General features: G+C 45.5%; 1 protein-coding gene across 8 annotated transcripts in view; it reads left to right on the forward strand.

Moving 5' to 3' along the window:
- The first annotated feature begins 2,350 nt into the window (after positions 1-2,350).
- HIVEP2 (HIVEP zinc finger 2) overlaps positions 2,351-19,930 on the forward strand; it is a 124,740-nt gene continuing 107,160 nt past the window's right edge. For 4 of the 8 annotated variants that reach the window (XM_015858321.2, XM_015858316.2, XM_015858319.2 and 1 more), the window contains exon 1: positions 2,351-2,778. The gene's annotated coding sequence lies outside the window, so the exon portion shown is untranslated. Of the gene's footprint in view, positions 2,779-3,467; positions 3,609-16,476; positions 16,725-19,930 lie in introns of those variants that run through there. The other 4 variants (XM_015858312.2, XM_015858314.2, XM_015858313.2 and 1 more) reach the window with 4 other exon arrangements.

Here is a 19,930-nt window from a genome sequence, read left to right on the forward strand (position 1 = left end):
GGAGGTAAATGCCTCTGAAAATAAAAGTCCCTGCAGTAAATGGGAGAAATGCTGCTGTGCAGGCTAATGCGTTCGGTATCCAGAGCAAAGCAGGAGGCAGCGCAGCCCTAAGGGAACTTGCCGAGACTCCTGACCCGGATGGGTCTGTCTCCCATCTCCCCCAGCCCCAGGGCGAGGTGCCGCAACCCCTATGGAGGGGACAAGGAGTGTTCCTCCAGTCAACCCCTCCTGACAGCTCCCTGATGGATGGTGGTACCAACTCCACCCCTAAGTTAGGGAAGCGTCCTCTGGAAGGGCTGCATCGCTAATAACTGTGAAGAAATGGGTAAGAGCTTTGCAGGTCCAGGCTCAGGGACCAAGTGATTATTTATTTATTTATTTTTCCCCCAAGGAAAGACGGGATGAATTCCTTTCAAATTGTTGGCTCTTTTAAGAGCGGTAATTTGACATTTCAACTCAACTAGGAAGAGCTGAAAGTTAGAGAAAAGTCAGGTAATGTTTTCTATTATCTGCTGAGGGAGCGGCGCCATTTACAATACTGATGGATTCTGTACGTTCTGAGATCAGACCACGTTTTCAGAATAATTTACAGCCTTTCATAAACTGCGAATATCGCTGCTGAATATTGTGGTTATTGCATTTGCTACCAACAGCGGCTGTGGTGGCCAAGGCGCTTTCCCAGCATGAGGGTGACTCTTTTTTTCTGATAACCTGTCCTTAAATAACAGCTGTAAATCTCACACCTGAAAACTCCCTTAGTTCTCACGGCAAAGCGACTAGGAGGGAACACAGACATGATACAAATATGATACAAATAAGGATGATACAAAGACATCCTTATTAAGTTACATCCAGGCGCGAGAAAGCGATTCGGACAGCTGCTGCCTCTCCGCGGAGCTGCTGGCAGGGGCTGATGAAGGCTGTCCCACCTGCTGCGGGGTCCTGGCCAACGCTGTCAATGCAGCTTCGGCCTCTGCCCCAAGAGCAGCGCCCGCAGCGTTCGTGGTGGAGCGATGGGGATGGAGGAGGCTCCGGCTCGGATGCTGCCATGCTGAGGAAGAACGTAGCAAAGGGCATGGAGGAGATCGTGCTGAGGTTAAGTAACGTAATGGGAAAAAGGCCCTTATTTTGAAAAGCTGTCACCGAGAGAGCGTTTTCTACTTTGCTTTCAGAACAGAGGCTGATAAGCGCTTCCTTTAATGCGGACGCTGAGCGTTGCTGTGTGTGGGCCGGTCGCGTCTTGCGAGAGAGCGGCACGGGGTGAAACGAGCGGCTCAAGGGCTCGGGAGAGCCTCCATTCAGAGCAGCCCCCGGCACTACTGCCTGCCCCTCATTTCACCCGACACCGCATCGAACAGACCGCGAGCCCAAGGTCAGAGAGAGCAGCTCTGTCGGGCAGCGCTCGGTGTCAGCAATAGCAGCGTCACACGAGAAACCGAGAGAACACGGGCGGCTGTGCTGACAGGCTTCGGGTTCGTCCCCTCACCACCGAGGTGTCCGCGGGTGCGAGCCCTGCACTAAGGAGGGCTTAAGGAGGACCTTGCCCTGCCCAGCCCCGCACGGCACCCCGGGACCCTCGGGTGGAGGGCCCGCAGCCCCAAGGGCTGGGAGCCGCGTCGGGGCATTTGGTCGCGTCCGTGCCGTGATGAGCCCCGCCGCCCTCGGCACGGCACGGCACGGCACGGCATAGCACGGCACGGCACGGCATTACACGGCACAGCACGGCATGGCACCACGGCCCCGCCCCGCCGGTGGGGATTCCCCTGCGGCCGCTCCGCTCCCGGCGCCGGCGGAGGGGGGGACTGCGGCGGGAGCGCGGCCCCGGCTCGCCCCGCCCCGCGGCGGCCGCCCGACGTTGCGGGCGTTCATTGGCTGCGGGCGGCCCCGTGAGAAGCGGCGGCATACCCATATGGGTATGGGGGGGGACGGTGACGGGGGCGAGAGTCCCGGGGCCGTTAGCCGGGCTGAGGCCGAGGTCTCCCCGTGTTGCGAGGGCGGCCACTGGGCATTAGGAAGGGCCCGGGGCTCTCGGGGGCAGCGCCGCGCCCCCGCGTGTCCCCGAGCGTCGGCCGGCGGCGTTCCGCTCGCTGACAGCTAACGTGATCCCGAGCAGCACAGAGCACGGGGGGCGGCGCAAGGAGACTCCCACGTCCTGCGAGGAAATTCTCAGGCCGGAGGACGCGCGGCCCCGTGCATGGCGAGCCGGGACCGGCTCTCCTGGGAGTTCCCTCTGCGGGGAGGGAGGGGGCGGGGGAGCGGCGCTCTCCTCCGGCGGGGAGCGGCCCAGGCACACACACACACACACACACACACACACACACACACACACACACACACACACACACTCACACACTCACACACAGACACACGCGGGCGGTGCCCATCACCCCTCGGCCGGGCGCTGCCGCTCGCTCCCCGCCGGCGCGCGGGGGGACCCGGTGACGTCAGGCGCGGCGCGCTCCCCGCGCTCGCCGCCCTGCAAGTTGTGCGCCGGGCAGCGCTGCCACCAATAGCCCGGCCGAGCGGCTGCCGAGCGAGAGCGGCTCCCGCTCCATCTCTCTCTCTCTTTCCCTTCCGCCCGCCGGTCTCTGCCGAGCGGAGGGAGAGCGATGAGCTGCCTTAAGATAAATACGTGAAACAGACGCCCCTTTGGCCGCTGGAATACCGCTGTCCGTCTTTATATAAAGCGACGCCGCCGGCCGCCTCACTCCGGCGAGGAGAGACGGGAGCGGCGGCAGCGAAAGGGCACCGGGAGGGCTCTCGGCGGCCACTCGCCAGGTGAGCGGCAGCGCTGCCGCAGCCGCCCCCCGCCCGGCTGACAGCGGGGGGTGGGGGTGGACGGCGCGGGGCCGGGGCTCGGCAGCGGGGGCCGGCGGGGTGCAGGCACGGTGCGGCGGGCGGGGGGCGCGGGTGTCACGGCGCGAGCGGCGCGGGGAATACCCGGCGACCGTATGCAGATGAGGGCAGCGCCTTGCGTAATGCCCTCCCGCGGCGGGGAAGGGGCATGGTCACCGGCGGGCGGCGCGGGGGAGGGGGGGGGGGCGCGCTCTCCTGGCGGGGCTCCCGGGCCACCCGGCGCGGCGGCGGCCGCGAGGGGGTCGGGGCGGGGGGTGCGGGGGCGCGGGCCGCGTGTGCGCGCGCTGCGCCTCGGCGGCCGTTCCCCGAAGTGGGTGGGACGTTGGCCCGTTCCGGGAATGTTCCATGACGTGTGAACGCCACAGGAAGGGGGTTAACGAGGGGCTCGGCTCGGCCGCCGCCGGGGCCCGCCCGCCCGCGGGGCTCCCTCCGGGAAGCGGCCGGAGGCGCGGGGGCTGCCGGGGGCGAGAGCCCTTATGTAACCGGAGCGGCCGGCGGCTGTTATGTAAGCGGCACGTCCGCGCCCGGCGAGGCCACCTCGCAACGCCATCCCGGGAGGCGGCGGCGGGTCCCGGAGGGGCGGGGCGGGCGAGGCCGGGGAACCCCGGGCCGGGCTGGGCCGTGCGGGGGGAGCCCGACTTGGCACCCCGCGATAACGGCGCTCAGCGCTCGGTTTCCCAGAAAGGGAACTCTGTTCTTCGGATTAGTCGGCGCCGATGGACGAACGTTGTTTTGATGTGTGCGTGTCTTGGGTTGGTTTTGTTTTTTTTTTATTTCCTTCGGTGTGGATATGGCAGGAATTAAATTTGTGTTCGCGTATTAAAGGGCTCTTCTTATTATTATCGCTGTAATTCTCAGGAGGCTTTTTAAATCAATAGCCTCGGTGGAAATGTGTAGCCGGGTAATTTCCCTCCTCTCCTATAGAAACGGAGCAAACTTTACTGTAACCCTGACCTTGCTCGTACGTTACCGAGCAGGAGCACGCCGCGTTCCCTCTTAGCTGAGGGTACCGCTCTATTGATTTGTTCGCTTTCCCCCCACCCGCGCTGCGTTCGGGTTGCGGGAGCCGAAGGAGCTGCCGGCCCCAGGCCGCCCCGGGTTGCGGAACCCATCGTGCTTTGGCCGTGCAGGCGATAGGTGCCAGGCTCGGGCAGCACCGCACCGAGTTTGCAGCCTGTGGACGTGCTGGCGTGGACAAACGGTAACCGGGAGATTGTATTCATTAACAGCTGAATGTTGCCTTACCCTTCCAGTCAGCTGATGCTTCTGAAACTTTAGGTATGGATTATGTGAGATTTCCTTTTTTTGCATTGCCTCGTCTTCCAAAAAGCATTTGCTGTGTAGGTGAGGCTGGGAGGCTTTTTCCCACGTGAGCCTTTCAAAGTCACTGCCGTCTCCACTAAGTGCATTTAAGGCTGCCGTGGTTTTCAGCCGCGCAAAGGACAGCGGCAGGGCAGCGTGGGACAAGCCAACGTGCTGCCATCGCTTTTGTCGATGGAGAGATCCAGCGTTGAAGGTCTGCAGCATACAGCACTGCCCCGGCTCCGCATCCCACTGCAGTGGTGTCAGCATCGCCGCTGTGCCGGGAGCAGCAGGAGCAGCGCCTGCCCCGAGGCACCCGTGCAGGAGACCTTTAATTGTGCACCCAAACGCGATGGCGGTGCAGATCTGCGCTTTGCAGGCGGATTTTTAGATTCTCAAGTGACTGATTGCCTCATATGCGAGATCTGTTTACAAACCTTCTTGTTACTATGAAGACAAAACAGAGAGCCATATGCATTCATGTGGTCCTTGCTGAATAATGGTACATGTGTCTGCCTGAGCCCTTGGCAGCGCATCGTGTTTGGTTTGTGCGGTGGCACCCCACAAGGCCATTCTTTGGGCTTTTAACTGTTTGTGATACAGCCGGCCATTGGTTGCAAGGTTAAACTTTATGATAGAGCTGGAAGTTTTTTTAGCCTGAAATGTCACCGTTTATTCCGGTTGCTCTTTTTCTGAACTAGGTTCACACAAAAATGAAAGCAATGAGACCATTTTGCACGGCCTTCCTCTCATGGCTTTCAAGCCATCAGCAGGGGAATTGCTGGTAGGTGAGAGGAGTCGGGAGCTGTGTGTTGTGCGTGCTTAGCTAATACTGCAACATGTCCCATCCAGGAGGGCAATGCTTGCTGTTTGTGTATGGCTGTAGTTGGGAAGGTCGGTTATGTGGCTTGTCAGGTGTTATGACATACTAGCAAGCTATCTTTACATTTCAACGCGGTGTGGTTTCGTTGCATGCTGTGGTTGGCTCCACTGATGATAATGCTGCATCCAGCTCTGCAGGTGGGTTCAGCAAACAGCCCCTTCAGATCATTCCCACTTGATTCTGTGTGTCACAGTTCCAGGTACTATCATCAGAGTGGAGCTCTCGCTGTCTTTGCTTCTACTTTAAGCTGGGTCCAACAAGGGCTGGTTCCTCGTATTGTGATGAGGGGACAGTGCTTTACTTGCCTCACCTCGGTTAATGGATGATTGAACCCGAGAGCACCCAGTTATAAACCGCTGGTCTTCCCAGCAGGAGGGATGATGGGTTCCAGTCTTCAGGAAGCATTAATTGCTGATCCTTTTGGGAGCTCAACAAATAGGCTGTGTACCTTTGCTCTCTGAAAAGTCTGATAAGTTAAGGGGAAAATGCTTTTAAAATTATTTTATTTAAAGAGACTACTTGGTGTTTTTTGTTTTTTGTTTTTTTCTTACCAGGTTTCATAAGCAGCATCTGTGAAGTAGTGTGCTATGGGTTAGAACAGCTATTTGTGAAATTACTTGGTTTTCAATTGTAACTCCCCTTTGTCAGTAGGAGGAACTGTCTGGCAGTTCCTGAAGAAGGAAAGAAACTGTGAGGGGGGGATGCAAGCTAGATAGAAAATGGAGAATGGTGTTTTTCACCGGTACACTTTGATCAGTAACTTTGGGTGCTGCTTTTAATTGAAGTAGCACAGAATTGTCACATAAGAATGTCGGTTTCAAGCTGTCTGTGCCATTTTATTTGGAAATAGCAGCTTTGTACGGTTTTGTTTCTCTTTGCAGGGAGACTTTGCAACAGCAGTTCTATTTCAGCAGGAAGTATTAAAAAGCAATTCATCGAGGCTGTATTTTTCTTAAGTGAAATTAGTGCTTGTCTGACATCCTGAAGGCAGGAATCCTTTGTAGGTGGAAGGGTTGGAAGTGTTTCCTCTATAACCAACTGGCGACTCTCCTTGGACTTTGAGAAGTCATCAGTCATTGTGAAGGCTGTGTGAACCTCTGGGAACATCCACTCTTTGGGTTCCTTGCTTAAGTGGCGAACGAGAGGCACCACATAATTCTGGTTTATTATAATGAACTTCACTTGCAAGTGAAACAATTGACATTAATTAACCACTCATTAGCAGTGGGACACCCCCAGTAAGATTTGTCCCCAGAATCTTTCTCACCAAGCTGTGGATGTGGAAGAGAGACGGCACGGCTTGGGCTGCAGGAACAGTCTGATGTGCTGTTTCCAAATCCCTTATGTGAAATAATCAGAGGACATACAAGTGTCATGTGTAGCGTTGCCCATCAAATTAAAAGTCTCTTTGCTTGTTTCTTATTTTCCTGTGATTAATTTCTCACCATCATTAATACAGTCTGAATAGGAGTTACCTCATTGTTGTAAGGAAGTGTTAGGCATTCTGGGTGCTTATTTTCATTTGCCTGTTGGGCACATTTGTACACCTGCAAAACAGTACACCAGAGTAATAACAGTTGAATGTGGACCACAACTGTTTATGCTCACAGCATTGCCCATGTTTCCTCCTCCTGCCTTGGGCATGCCTCTTTTACTGCTTTCTTGATACTGAATGTTGCCTTTGTCACTGATTGCTGTGATCGTCAGCAAAGGTGTTCATCTGAGTAAGCCAAAATCTATACATGCTGGTTTTTGTCCCCCCCCCCCCCTTCTTTGGATAGGAATTTCAGGGCTCGTGCTCCAGAAAATATGATGGTAGTCTTAAAGTTCTACATTACAACAATGTGGTTGTAATTATCTGATAGAAATTCCCCCAGCATTTGGTTGTGCTGCTATGACGAGTTTGCGTGGCCATTTTTATCCTTTTTCCTGCGTGTTTATTCACATTCTACCCATATCAGAAGAGTTGAGATCTCAACAGGAAAACCTTAAAACTTCTAAAACTGATGTGAAAGCTGTAAATATTGTACAAAAGTAATTGGGAAGGTGTTTATGGCCACTTCACGCACACATGGATTTGATTTGTTGCGCCTCAATTTGTGTAACAGAAAACAATTTTACTGTGGGTTTTGGTTTTTATTTCATTTTTACTTGTGTTTGACGGTTCTCTTCTAATACACTTCTGAGGTCTGAAAAATGCCACTCTAATATGAAAGAAATTTCTGCCTGCAGTATTAAGAATATAAGTTCACTTTGTTGCAACCTCAGTGAGCTGTGATAAACTCCTGCAGCTCTGGCTGAAATCTCTCATTTATGGGAGCTGTCAAGAGGTGACATAAATAAATAAGAATGTATGGTAATTATTAAAAGTTATGTTTTAATGGCTCTTGTGTTATAGAGGAGGAAGTCCATGTTTGGTTGCTGCAGAAAGTTTAATTTTTAAGTAGCGGTTTATAGTAACTTCTGTATGAAGGAGAGCAGATGGGTTATTTGCATGCGTAGTTCAGTTCAATAGAAAAGTGAAAACTAGAGGAGCCGAGGGGAATTGAAATTGGAAAGTCAGACAGCATTTAAAGGTAATGCAGTAAAATATTTTGATACTCTTTGTAAGAAAACCTCACGAAATACCAAAGCAGGAAAAATAAACAAGAACAACAACTGATTATTTTCTGCAAGTTATAGCGCATGTTGGACCTTTATTTGGCTTCAGAGGGTTGGTGTTGCTCCTGGGCTGACCAGGCTAACCTCATCCTCCCTGGACACTGGTGGTGTACCTGGAACTTCCCAGTGCTGGGTTTGGTGGTGAGCTGCTGCTGGAGTCTGGGTGTGCGTTCCTTCTCGAGTGGTTTATGAAGAATTAGTGATACGGAATGTTTTCTAATAAGCAATTTAAAAGGCTGAAAGAAATATCCAATTAGGTGTCGTAGAACATGATATCATCTCGGAGAATGTAATAGAGCAGAATGTTTAATTTTGTTGAAATAAGATTATTTAATGAACGGTTTTTCCATAAAGCAGTGTCTGTGCTTAGGCAGAAAGCAGCTTTGTGTTTTAAAAAAAAGCTAACAGGACAGATTGGGGTTATTAGAATTAGTCTTGTTAGACAGTGTGTATTGTTCTTTTCTGTTAAATTCAAGAAATGGCCCATTCTCTGTATTGATATATTTTCTATTTGTGGTTTGCGCTAAAACAAAACACGTGTAGTGTGTCAAGAAATAATAGTATGAAATAATTACTGGAGCTACCCATCCTTGACAACAAGGCATGACACTATTTAGTTTATAGCAAAAACCATTTAGTTTAGACTAAAATCAGTATTCAGCAGAGACTGAGCTGCTGGCATCTATTAACAGTGTTCGTCATTGTGTGGCATTTGAGTGCGGTCTGTTCAGAAGGGTCCTCAAAGTATGTGGAGTTTCATGTCCCGTGTCTTTCAGAAACAGCTAAAATAGTTCAGTTACCTGGAAAACGTATCACTTTGTGCTCTAACTACTGCCAGTTTAGGTGGTCTTCGTGGGTGATTTTATATCATCCTGGACACACATCAGCAATGGTAAAGAAGCACTGTAGAGATTAGTGTAAGCCCGTCTGTCACTGACATCCGTGCATGCTGACAGTGCCTAACTGCATCCTCTGTGACAACTGTGAACACACATTCATCATGAGATTTGAGTTTCTCAAACTCTACTGTTAACATTATAAAAGAGAGGGTCCAGTTCATAGTCTTCTGTAACAACACAGAGAGACAGTTTTTGACTTTTTCCCATTTTACATCAGCTATGTTTAGGAAGACAGTCTTTATAGTTGGAAATAGTTCTCTAGTGAGAGAGTTACTTATATTTGGCCAGATGTTGATAGACTCCTGCAATTAAATCCCAATGCTCTTTTAGTCAATAAAAGTTTCTACATGGGTAAAGGTATGATTCAACTATGAACTTGCAGACTGTAATGTCAGACTTCTTGATGCTGTGCGATGTGATAGTCTGTTTTGATGCCCAGGGAAGGCCACGATACTAGGCTCATAGTAGAGCAGCTTTGCTTTGACATTTCTGCAAAGTTACGTGAATACAATTGCTTTCAAAATTCTTAGTAAAATTGTGTCAAACAGAATTTGTAGCCCATTCTATTCTTACAGTAGCAGCAAAATTATTTCAGAAGTTGGAGAATATTTTGTCTGCTCTGCTTGGTTGGAAATTTTGTTTCCTTAAAGCTCAAATAATGGGTAATCTATGTGTATTTAACTGTGATGTGCAGTTGTGGTCAAGTGTAAGGGTAGGAGCCATTTATAATACACTTGGGTTGGAAATGATGTTAGTGAAATGGTGCTTTGTGATGTTAGCATGAGGTCAGTGAGATAAAACTTCACAGGTTGGTGTTTCTTTGAGAGCTAGAGCAATTCCAAATATGTCATCTGTACCTCCCTGGTTGTCTGGTGTTTTGAGGATGAAGGAGTTAGGATGGAGCAGGCAGTAACATTTGTCTATTATAAAGTTACTTGTCAAACTTGATACATATTACATACATATTGTTTGCATCATTATTTTTAATCTCTATCTGATCTACTTAATTGCTAATTAAAATATATACAAATCTTTACTTGTGTTTGGCTTAATTTATCATAGTGAGCAGTGTTAATTATTGGTAGAAAACTACCGTGCATTAATAAAACTACTGAATAAGATGGTGGGTGTAACTAATAGTACATGTTTGAGACAGCTACGCTTTTGGAAAGAAGTATGGTTATAAGTTAGTACTGGTACATGATAGTATGAAAGTTTCCATAGTACGTTTCTATGGTTTAGTTTGTTATTGACAGGACGTTGTCCACAAAATGTCAGGAGACAAAAGGATGACAAAGAACATTAACATTCTCTGCTTTGTTTTTAGATCAGCTCATTAATAGTTGAAAACTGTTGTCAGATAGAATAATAGAATCATGGAATGGCTTAGATTGGAAGGGACCTGCCCATGGCAGGGTTGCCACCCTGATTCCATTAAGTTGGTTAATGGTCTCTATGTAGGCGAATATTCATCACTCTGTAGTGCTTTTATGAACAAGCTCAGCAGAGAGGTGACAGAGTAATAGGGAAGGAAATGAGCTTATATCGGGTCCTCCAAAACCTCTCTTTAGGAGCAAAGTCAACATACAGCATCATGTAATGGTGAAGTAGCTTTCTGTAGGCATGTCCTGGTTTTCCTTCCCTTGCTCTCCAGATCACTCTCTATATGGCAGGCAAGAGAAAGACACACGTGACTGTGCAGTTCCTTTATACACACTTCTCCAAAACTTCATTGCAGCATATTTTCCTCAAATTGTGTGAAACCTTATAATTTACTTCCTTTCTCACACACTGCCATAGTAATTAGAGAAGAAAGTGAGGAGAGTGCTAAATAGACATTTCTATATGTACAGTGAATGAAAGCCTGGAGGGGAAGTTTAATAATATATTAAGGGGAGGTTTGAGGTGTGACTGGCAGTGGATTATAATTGTCTTCAAGAAGTTACTTTTGTCAGATCAGGTCTCCCTCTAACATTAAGTCCTCAACCTAAAAAATATTAGTATTTCACCTTTAAAGTTCTTGTCAGATTGTAAACCATACATGCTTGTTTTGATGAGTAACTAAGATTCATTAAAAATCACCATCATGGCTTTGATGGTAGCATCCATTGGTTTGCATTGTTTCCTCCAGAGAAGAATTGCCCTCAGAATACAATGAGAAACACCTCATCTTGCTTAATGCTTGCAGCTAATTTTCTTTACATTTGTTTATGCACAGTTTTGATTTATTTCAGTTGCAGTATCATTTGATCCTGCTCAGTAGTTCAGACCACTTAACTAGCAAGCAAGGTAATAAATTAAACCAATTTTGGACAGACTCTTTCCGTGTCAAGTGGGCTGTCTGGCAAACCATGAGTATAATAAATAGATTTTGTGGCTATTTACAGACTTATGTACTAGAAAACAGCTATGCTTCCCAGTTTCATTACGTAACTTGAGTGGTGGGGTCATACCCGTGTTTCTCTTGGAAAAAGAAATGTAGTTCTGTACTGTACCCTACCTACCTTGTATGCTTGCTTGGTCAGTGAAACCTTATCACTTGGTTCTGGAACTGTTTCTGAAGATGACTTGAGGAATCTGTATTTCATCTCAGCTTGTGCATACTGCCATTTTTTATTTTCATGTGGCCTCATACATTCTTGTTTGGAATGGTGTTATTGCCGAGGCTTTTAGGCTTTTTTGTTTGTATTTTCTTGTGCTTTTTTTCTTTCTTTTTTTCCCCCTGCTTGTATTTTTCAGCATAAAAAAACACCACCACCAACAACAAAAAAAACACCCCAAACATAAGAAAACAGTGCTTGTAATAGGACTGTGGTATTCCATGTGAATCAGTAGCACAGCAATGCTAAGCTGCGTTTGCTTAACATTGACTTTTGGATTTTTCTTTGCACTTCCACACTTCTAAATGAAGTTTTAAAAGAGCCTTGTACCTGTTGGGCTGATTAAAGAGGAGGTGAACTTTTTTTTTTTTTTTTTTTTTAAATGTATTACAACGGAAATAATAATTAAAAAAATAATAACAGGAAAAAGCCTATATCAACCAAAGCTTATGACTGATTTTAGTGTTGATTTTAAAACGTATAACCTTGGGCAAAAGGGGCCAGTTATTGGAGTAGTTCTTGAGTAACCTAATTGTTTGATAAGGATCCTTGCCTGTTTAAGTTGTTGGTTGTTGGAAGCATTCCATTTCTAAATTTGTGCCTTACTGCATACCCTGAGGTATGTGTACAACCCACTGTAATTGCAGAGTTTACTATTTTATTAATTAGAGCTATGATAATATGTTGGCTCATGAATTCCCTCTAATCCAGGTATGGTCTCCTAATTGCCCAGGGTTCTGTAATTCCTTTGTTTGTTATATAGAGGTGATGGAGAGTGAAAGCATGGTCTGAGGAACTCAAACTGTGCCCTGAAGCCTGTAGTTGATGTGCTGTTGCAACCAATGGCTAGAAAGGTAGGGTATCTTTTTAGCATGCCTGATGAATAATAATAGAATATGTAGAAGTAAACTTACTGTGTAATCTCAAATACCTGAGACTTTGCCAGCTGGAAGGAAAGGGATGCACACTTTAATTGGCCTCCCCAACCATAACAGTGCACCCCTTACTACTCCTTTGATCTGGGTCTCTACTGACTGCCTGTTTGCCTGAGTGGCTGGAAAACTTACATGTGATTTGTTGTAAGGCACGCAACTGTGAGCTGGTGTGTAATAGCAGCTCCTGTTTTAAATGAGCCTTTGGAGTAGTAGGCGTATGAAGATGTCCGGTCCTGTATTCTGTAAACTACATCTGGGACAAGATAGTAGAGTTCATAGTAAAAGAGCAGGAGGAAGCATCAGCAGAGGGACAGTCTGTGGGGGAGTTACGTAAATTCAGCATTCAATGTCTGCAGATCTGAAGAGGAATCATACTTCCCTGTGAAGCAGGTGTAGCAAAACCCCATGACCTCGGGTAACCAACACTTAGTTCTTAGTGCTGGTGTCTACCTTGCTGATGCATCATCAGGCTCCAGCCCTAGGCTCCCACAGTGCAAGCTGCCCTCCCAGAATGTGGTGGCAGGGCTGGTAAGATTCCCACACAGCACCTTGTGGGCTGCCTCCTTTTTGCAATGGCTAGTATGGCTTTCCACAGTCCCCAGAACTGCTCAGTACGATTTTTGGCTCCTCTACAAGGGCTTTTCATAGCTGTAGCTCCTGTGGCTTGCTGCAGCATGGTGTTTTTCTGGGCTTTTGTTTGTTTGTTTGTTTTTTGGAACAGATGGTATCTTACGTAGAAAGTTACTGTGTTTTTGTATGACCGGTTTTTATTTATTTCCTTCTCTCCCCCCCGTCCCCCCTCCCTGTTTTTTTCTTTGAGGTAGGCTTAATTTTGAAATCAGTGCTGGATTTCTCTTTGATATATTAATGTTTGTGTTTGCGTACACGTGTGGTATTTTGCAGTGCAATGGTTGTGTTCTTGAGTGTTAATGGGTGCATTTTTGTCAAAACTGAAAGGGAAAATAATCTGTGAAAGAAGATCTTTGAAAAGAAAAGTAAATGTCCTCTTAAACAAGTGTTGTACTCACTGGAGTACGGTTTTGTTTTTAAGTCAGTAGATGGGTTTTCTGTATCTAATCTTTGTGTTGTGTTTTTTAATTGATATCATCTGGTCAATTTGAGGGAAAATGCTATTCCCATAAGGAAAATATTTATTCTAAATATTATTGTTGCCTAGGATCTTGTTGAATTCATGAGATACAGCAGCAGTCAAGTTGATTTAATATTTTTAACGTTTTTATAGTGTTTTCTCATTGTTTCCATGAAAGCAATTTCAATAAATATTTTTGCAATTGCTTTTTGGTTTCTTGAAATTAGGTTACCTATTGTTAAAAACTGCAGGTTCCCAAGCATGGCTTTCAGATCTGTTTTGTCATGATTGGGTGTTTGAAATAAAATATAAATACTTGTGGAAGCCTCAAAAAGATCACTTGTTTTTTCCCTGCTTTGCTTCCAAAATGTACTTTGTTCTGTCTAGTGAGCCTCCTCAATTTGATCCTTATATGTATGGATCACAGAGGTTTGGTTTCATTCAGCCAAATCACTTTATTTCATTTGTGTGTGTGTGTACATGGAAAACACACGTACAAACCATCTACCTGTAGACAGTAGTGTATGCCTTAAGTGAATGGGATCATCCCATATGAAAGACAAGGTTTATGTTTTCATCCTAAACCCAAGCCTTATCTCACAGCAGTATTTTTTTTCTTTGCAATGCATCACTTTTTTTCCCAGTAGCTTGTGAACATGTGACCTTCTATGTGGAATTGAGGTACTGAGGTACATGGGAAGAGGGACCCAGGGACACTTGAGTACTTTCTGATGGCCCTGGCTTTACATGTGGTTGGACTGTGTCCTTTCACAGGGGCAGTCACTCGTGATGCCACATTAGACAGGGTTCCAAATATGGTAAATGTTTCCCTGATGTTGGGCAGATTGGATCTTGTCATCTTCATTTGCCTTGTTTTCCTCATAAAAGCAGCACAAGTTATTTGAATGATCTGTTTATAGGACTGCTTGAGAGAATTCCTTTAATAATGAGACAGTTCAACAAAAAATCTCAAGATAATGGCTTTTCCATTTGCACTTCTCAGACATTGTATCAAGTGGAAGCAAAAGCATTATTAAAACCCTTGTAAGTAGTTTAAATTCCCTAGTGATGCACTATAGTAGTTTTGTTCTAAGTATTACACAAATGGGTTGTAAAGGTAAAAGTATAATTGAATTTGTGTGGATCTGTGAAGGTGTTAAATATTTTGTAGTAGCCAACTTTAAGAGTTGTTTTCCATATATATGTTTGTATTTACCACAACCACTTTCTGCTGTGAAGAAGCACACATTTTCATCAGTGCAAAAGGGCACCAACAGTGACACCAGTTCAGTTTGCATGTGTCCGTTTGCTTTACATTTTGAAGTTTAAATAAAAATCCACAATAGATACAGCTCTTCTAAAAATACTTTGGTTGTAATTTGGTACAAAGTGTGTTGTCTAGATGAGATGGAAATTTCTCATGTGGTAAAGATGGCATATACCTGTCTTCAACTAATGGAGCAGGAAGATGTGATTACCTGAAGGCTAGCTTTTGGCACATGGAAGAGTCTATAAGGCTGCTGTTGCTTTCTGTATTCTGTTGTTTAATAGACAATATATGACACATATAGGTGCCCACATATGTGTAATAATGTCACGTTGACAACTTCAGGATTAAGTCTCTAGTTAACGTAAGAACAAGCAGCAGTAGAAGTTTCTTTGTGCTATCTGGGCAATTAATTTTCAAGATTCCACACTCAAGCTGTCTTTGAACAACTTGACTCTGAAACAGAGGATAGAAAGTAAAGTAGCTTGTATCCTTGTAGAAGGGCGTATCTTTAAAAGCAGCTGAAAAGTTTTGATTGTAAAAATGCTATCTCTGGCTTTATTTTAGTAAAATGAGCATCTAGTAATCCAGTGGTGTTGTATGTGTCCAGCAACAGATACGATTTAATATAACTCTGTGATACAGGATGGTGGTTCCCTAGTTTCAACTTAAATACTCTGTTTGCTGAGGCTGAAAGTCTGACTTCAGTTGCTGGTGTGGCCATAGGGTGGTTACTACACAAACAGCAGAAATAAACCCATCTTCAGCTAGGGATGGTAATATGAGGATCGGGATGAATGTTTTCCAAACTCCATGTGATGTCAAGGTACATTGAATTATGTGCCACTATTTGGAAATTAGCTTGTGTGAACTGGAACACTGCTGCCCAGTCTGACACAGCATGCAGAGGGAAGGTCTGATGTCCCAGTGCCCAGCGGATGCTGCTGGGACATTCTCACTGTGAGTGAATGGTTTTTTCACTATATTTTGATGTGTTGTTGAAACACTAAGAAAAATGGTTGCGGAGCATGTGCTGCTGGTAAGAGTGTGCCATGGGTGCATCCATTGCCCTGCCTGAAGTGAGAGCCAGCTGCAGCTACACTGTTTCCTATGGCTGCTCTCAATGACTGTCCAGCAGTGGATGCAGAAACCTCCCAGTCCTCTCACATGAATCCCTTATAATGCTTTCCATCTAAAAGGCTTTGTAGTGTTTTGTTTAAAAGAGGGTGGTAGCAGTAGGTAGGGCAGAAAGCTGGCTTCTCCTACCTGCCTGAATGCATTAGTTAGGGTCAGAGGAAGAGTTACTGAATGCTCAAAGGCCATATGCTATGGCACAGCTTCTGTGCCTTCACAGACTTACATACATTCTGCTCTTATTTGCTTCAGAAAGGCAGGATGGAAATTAAATAGAAGCATCTGCATTCACTTTGCTGGGTTGTCAGCCATCTCCAACAAGGAGATCCTTTAGTTTTGCTCTCCAGTTTTTCCCTAAATGCATACAGAAAACATGTTTTACTCCATGGGATCCAGACATGTGTAAGGCTTCATTTCCTGATGCTAGCAGAAATATGGGCTGCAGCAAGAGCTGAGTGCATCCCCACACTGCAGTAATATTCCTTACACAAGCTGAACAAGAAAAACCAGAGCAGCATGGCTCCTGAGCAAATATTGTTTCTAGTCACATAGGATGCTTTGCAGCTGAGCCTGGTAACATGCTGCTCATCTGTTTTGCTGTGCAAGCGCAGAGGAACCGCTGCTGGTTTCTCCAAAATCTCCCTCCTCGCCGCACGTTGGAAACGTCTGAACTTTGGCCCTCAATCTGCTGACACCCTGAGGGAGTGTGAGTGTAATGACGTCTTTGCTTGTTTCAGCTGCACAACAGGAAACACTCATGGCCTCCCCGTCTTCCTGCACTGAGCAGCGCTGCCTTTTCTCCCTCCCTTCCCCTGCGGTGCGGTGGGCTCAGACCCACTTCCAGGTCGCACAGCTGTGTGTGTGCCCGCCCTGTGCTGGGGCTGCCAGCTGCTCACTGTCACCTTTGCACTGGTGCCAGGTGTGGGGCAGCTTATGTAGTGATTTTCCCCTGGAGAAGAGAATCCAGTCGTGTTGTAATGGCTCTCTGCACAGCGCTTGTCACTGGATGCACCTCGGCTGGAAGGAACAGGATGGTCAGGCGATGAGTTGCCGTAGGGGGGCACATCTCTTGCATATTATAGAGGACACGCTCCCAGGTGGGTGTGCAGGGATCCTGGAATGTGGCCTCGATATTGCTGAGTAATGCTGAGCGTGAACGGCTGAAGAGAATGCTGTGCCCTGGTGGAGCAGGGAGGCTCGCTTCTTGCAGAGCATCAGCAGGAAGCCTGCTTAACCCTCCTTAGCTGTGGCTTTATGCTTGTAACCAAAACAGGGATATGAGTAAGAAGGGTTGTTGAGAAACACGAGCCTTTTGCAGCTGGCTAAGGGCAGAGCATTTTGTCTCATCAAAGGCAGCCCAAAAAAATTAAAGCGCTGCAGAGTTCGTACAAGAGAATTAATTGGTTCAATATTCAGCTGTTATCCTCTAATGAATGGGGTGCTGGGGGGTCACTTGTAAGAACGAAGTACATGTGTGCCAGTGAGTTTGCATATTGTGGTGTGAGATGAGATGCTGATTAGTCTAAAATACAGTGTCCTGCATTCGCAAGATTGAATTAACTTTGAATGTAACCAGTTCTGGTGCGGTTGCTTATTTATTTGGTTAATGTTGTAGAGGCATATTATTAGAGAGCAGCTTTAGTCTGCACTCTGTAATAGGCAAGTTCTGAATTTACCTCATTAAGCTATCGCACTACCTAGCAAAATATCTCCAGCTTGTTAAAAACAACCGTTATGTAACATGAATCATGCATGGCAAGATGCTTGCAAGCAGGGAAAAGCAAGATGTGCTAAGAAATAACAGCGTTCAGCCTTCTGCAGGGTAGGATATGACTGAGTTTGGAAATGAAACCCTGTGTGTTGTTGCTCTCAGCCTTTCAGACAAGATCCAGCTATTCATTATGAGAAAGCGTCTTGAAACAAAGTCTTGAGATGGGAATGTTTAACAGACAGAAGGGTGAATTTGCTCAGCCGTGTGCAATCCTTGGAGGATTTTGTATCCGTGCCTGCCAAATTCTACCCCCCTCCTACTTGTTTTTCCTCTGGGAAAGCAGTGTAGAATAATAAATGTGAAAAGTCTCATAAATTAGACTGATTTCATATGTAAAAGAAAATAACTTGATGAGCTGTGATAGCCCCTATAAATTGTTATATAAACCTCCTTCCTTCTTTTAAATGTGCCCCTATAGGGTCATTAGGCATGTATTCAGTAGTCCTCTGTCTCAAGAGATTTTACAACCGGTTTATGGAAAAGAGGAAGCAAGTGGTTCTATGAACGCATTAGAATCAAAGCAATTGATTTTAAGTCAAATCTCTCTTTCATAATTTTTCCTTGACAGTTTTCTCTGCTGTTGCTCAGTTTTGATCTTAAAGGCTGTACTGAGATGCAAAGCCTGGGATAACCTTTTCCTGTGGTGACATGGATACAAAAATTAAATAATATTGGGAAATAAAGCTTTCCCTTTAGGGAGGGAACGGGAAAGATGGCGTTTTGGAAAAGGAGAGATTTAATGTTCAGGAATTTCTTTTCAAATCATCCTTCTCACGTTGAGCAAATGTTTCTGTATTTTTTACATACGTGGATAAAATTACTGTAGAGTGTAGAGAAGCACTGCTAACCGCTGTATTTTGAGATTTTACTAATATTAGTAACAAATAAACAAAAATAAGTGCTGATATTTATGATTTTAATTTCTCTGCTACCATGCATGCTTATGAACACAGTGGTTGATTATGTGTCAGTGCAGACAGCAGCAGAGATGTTACAAGAGGGAACAGGTACATCCGCAAGTTGCTCCTGTAACTAACACCATTACTAGCGCTCTGAATTTGGACAACAAGGGATGAACAAGGCTGGATTTTCTCAACAAAGGTTTTCTCACAGAAGGCCACTCAGATAATGGACAAAGATGTTGAAAAAGCATTATAAGGAAGGGGATTATGTTGTTCTCATAATGTCCTTATTTTCTAAGCAAATGTAGTGCAGCACCCCTCAGAAGAAACTTGCTTTTTAGGAAAAATAAAGAGAAGTTTCAGTCTTGGAATAACTTTAATTTATCTTATTAATTGACTTAGTTTTGTATAGTTGCTCATTACAAGGAGAACTATTGTGCCAAGTGTAGAAGTAGTGCCACAGAAGGACACCAACATCTGGTAGGTGGAGAAGGACCCTTTCAGGAATTTGCATGATTGTTAATTAAATACGAAGTTTACCAAATGGTTTTACTTTTTACTCCATAATATTTTTTGGCTGGTAGTAATGTCCTTTCTGCAAATCTGCCATTTCCTTAGTGTTATGCAGGTGAATGTTATGTAAAGGCATCAAATTAAATTATTGGCTTTTTTTTTTTTCTTCTTCACACTGTCAATAGTAGCAAGGTCACACCATTTTATGATGTGAGTAATTAGGAAGATTGGAGTGTCCCTTGTGGGGCATTCCCTTGCTCAGTTGTGGGAAGTGAGGGCTGCTCTATGGCCATGGTGTGAGGTGTGGGAAGCACAGGAGGGGCTGCCCTTGGTTTCTGCTGGAATTTCTATTGAGATCAGGGCAACCTGAATGAGCAAAGCAGGGCAAACAGGTGGCTGCTGTGTATGAGTGTGGTGGGGTGTCTGTGTGTGCACAGAGATTGGCTTGTTGAGGAGCAGCTCCTGGGGTCCTTAAAATGATTGTCAGAGGTTAATAGCCTTGGTCAGAATGCTCTGCAGAGAGATTTCTTGCCCTGGGAATTGTTGTGCACAATTGTCTCATTTTCTTTGCCTCTCTTAAAAGCCAGTGTTATCTTGTCCATTCAACTCTGTAAAGTATCCCCAGGTTATCAAGTTGTTCTCATATTGCAGCAAAACTCGACATAATTACAGATTCAGCTTCACTATTTCTGACAGCTTAAAAAAATAAATAAATAAAACAAAAAAGTGAAATTTAATTTACACTAATTACTCAGAACTTGAGATGCTCAGCATGTAAGTGGCTAGGTGCAAAATAGGATTAAATATGTAAAGAAGAAATATACATCGTGTGTTGCATTTTTTCCTATTTAATGCTCTGTTTGTATGTGATTCCCAAGCCATCTGCAGGAAGAATTCTCCTAGCGGACTGAAGCAGTTCTTCTAGGAAGAAAAAAGCAACAATAAAAAAGAACATGCTGATAAATTAAAAACAAATATTTGATCTGAACAGGTAAAGATGGGAGGGTTGTGCTAAAATGTCATTATTGTAGGCTTACTTTCTCTTAATTGTGGTACTCTGTGGTCCCTGGTATGATCTGAGGAGCCAGGCAATGGACGTGCTTCCTCCAGGTTTTGT

This window comes from Coturnix japonica, chromosome 3, assembly GCF_001577835.2.
Source record: "Coturnix japonica isolate 7356 chromosome 3, Coturnix japonica 2.1, whole genome shotgun sequence".
In the NCBI taxonomy this organism is placed as follows: domain Eukaryota; kingdom Metazoa; phylum Chordata; class Aves; order Galliformes; family Phasianidae; genus Coturnix; species Coturnix japonica.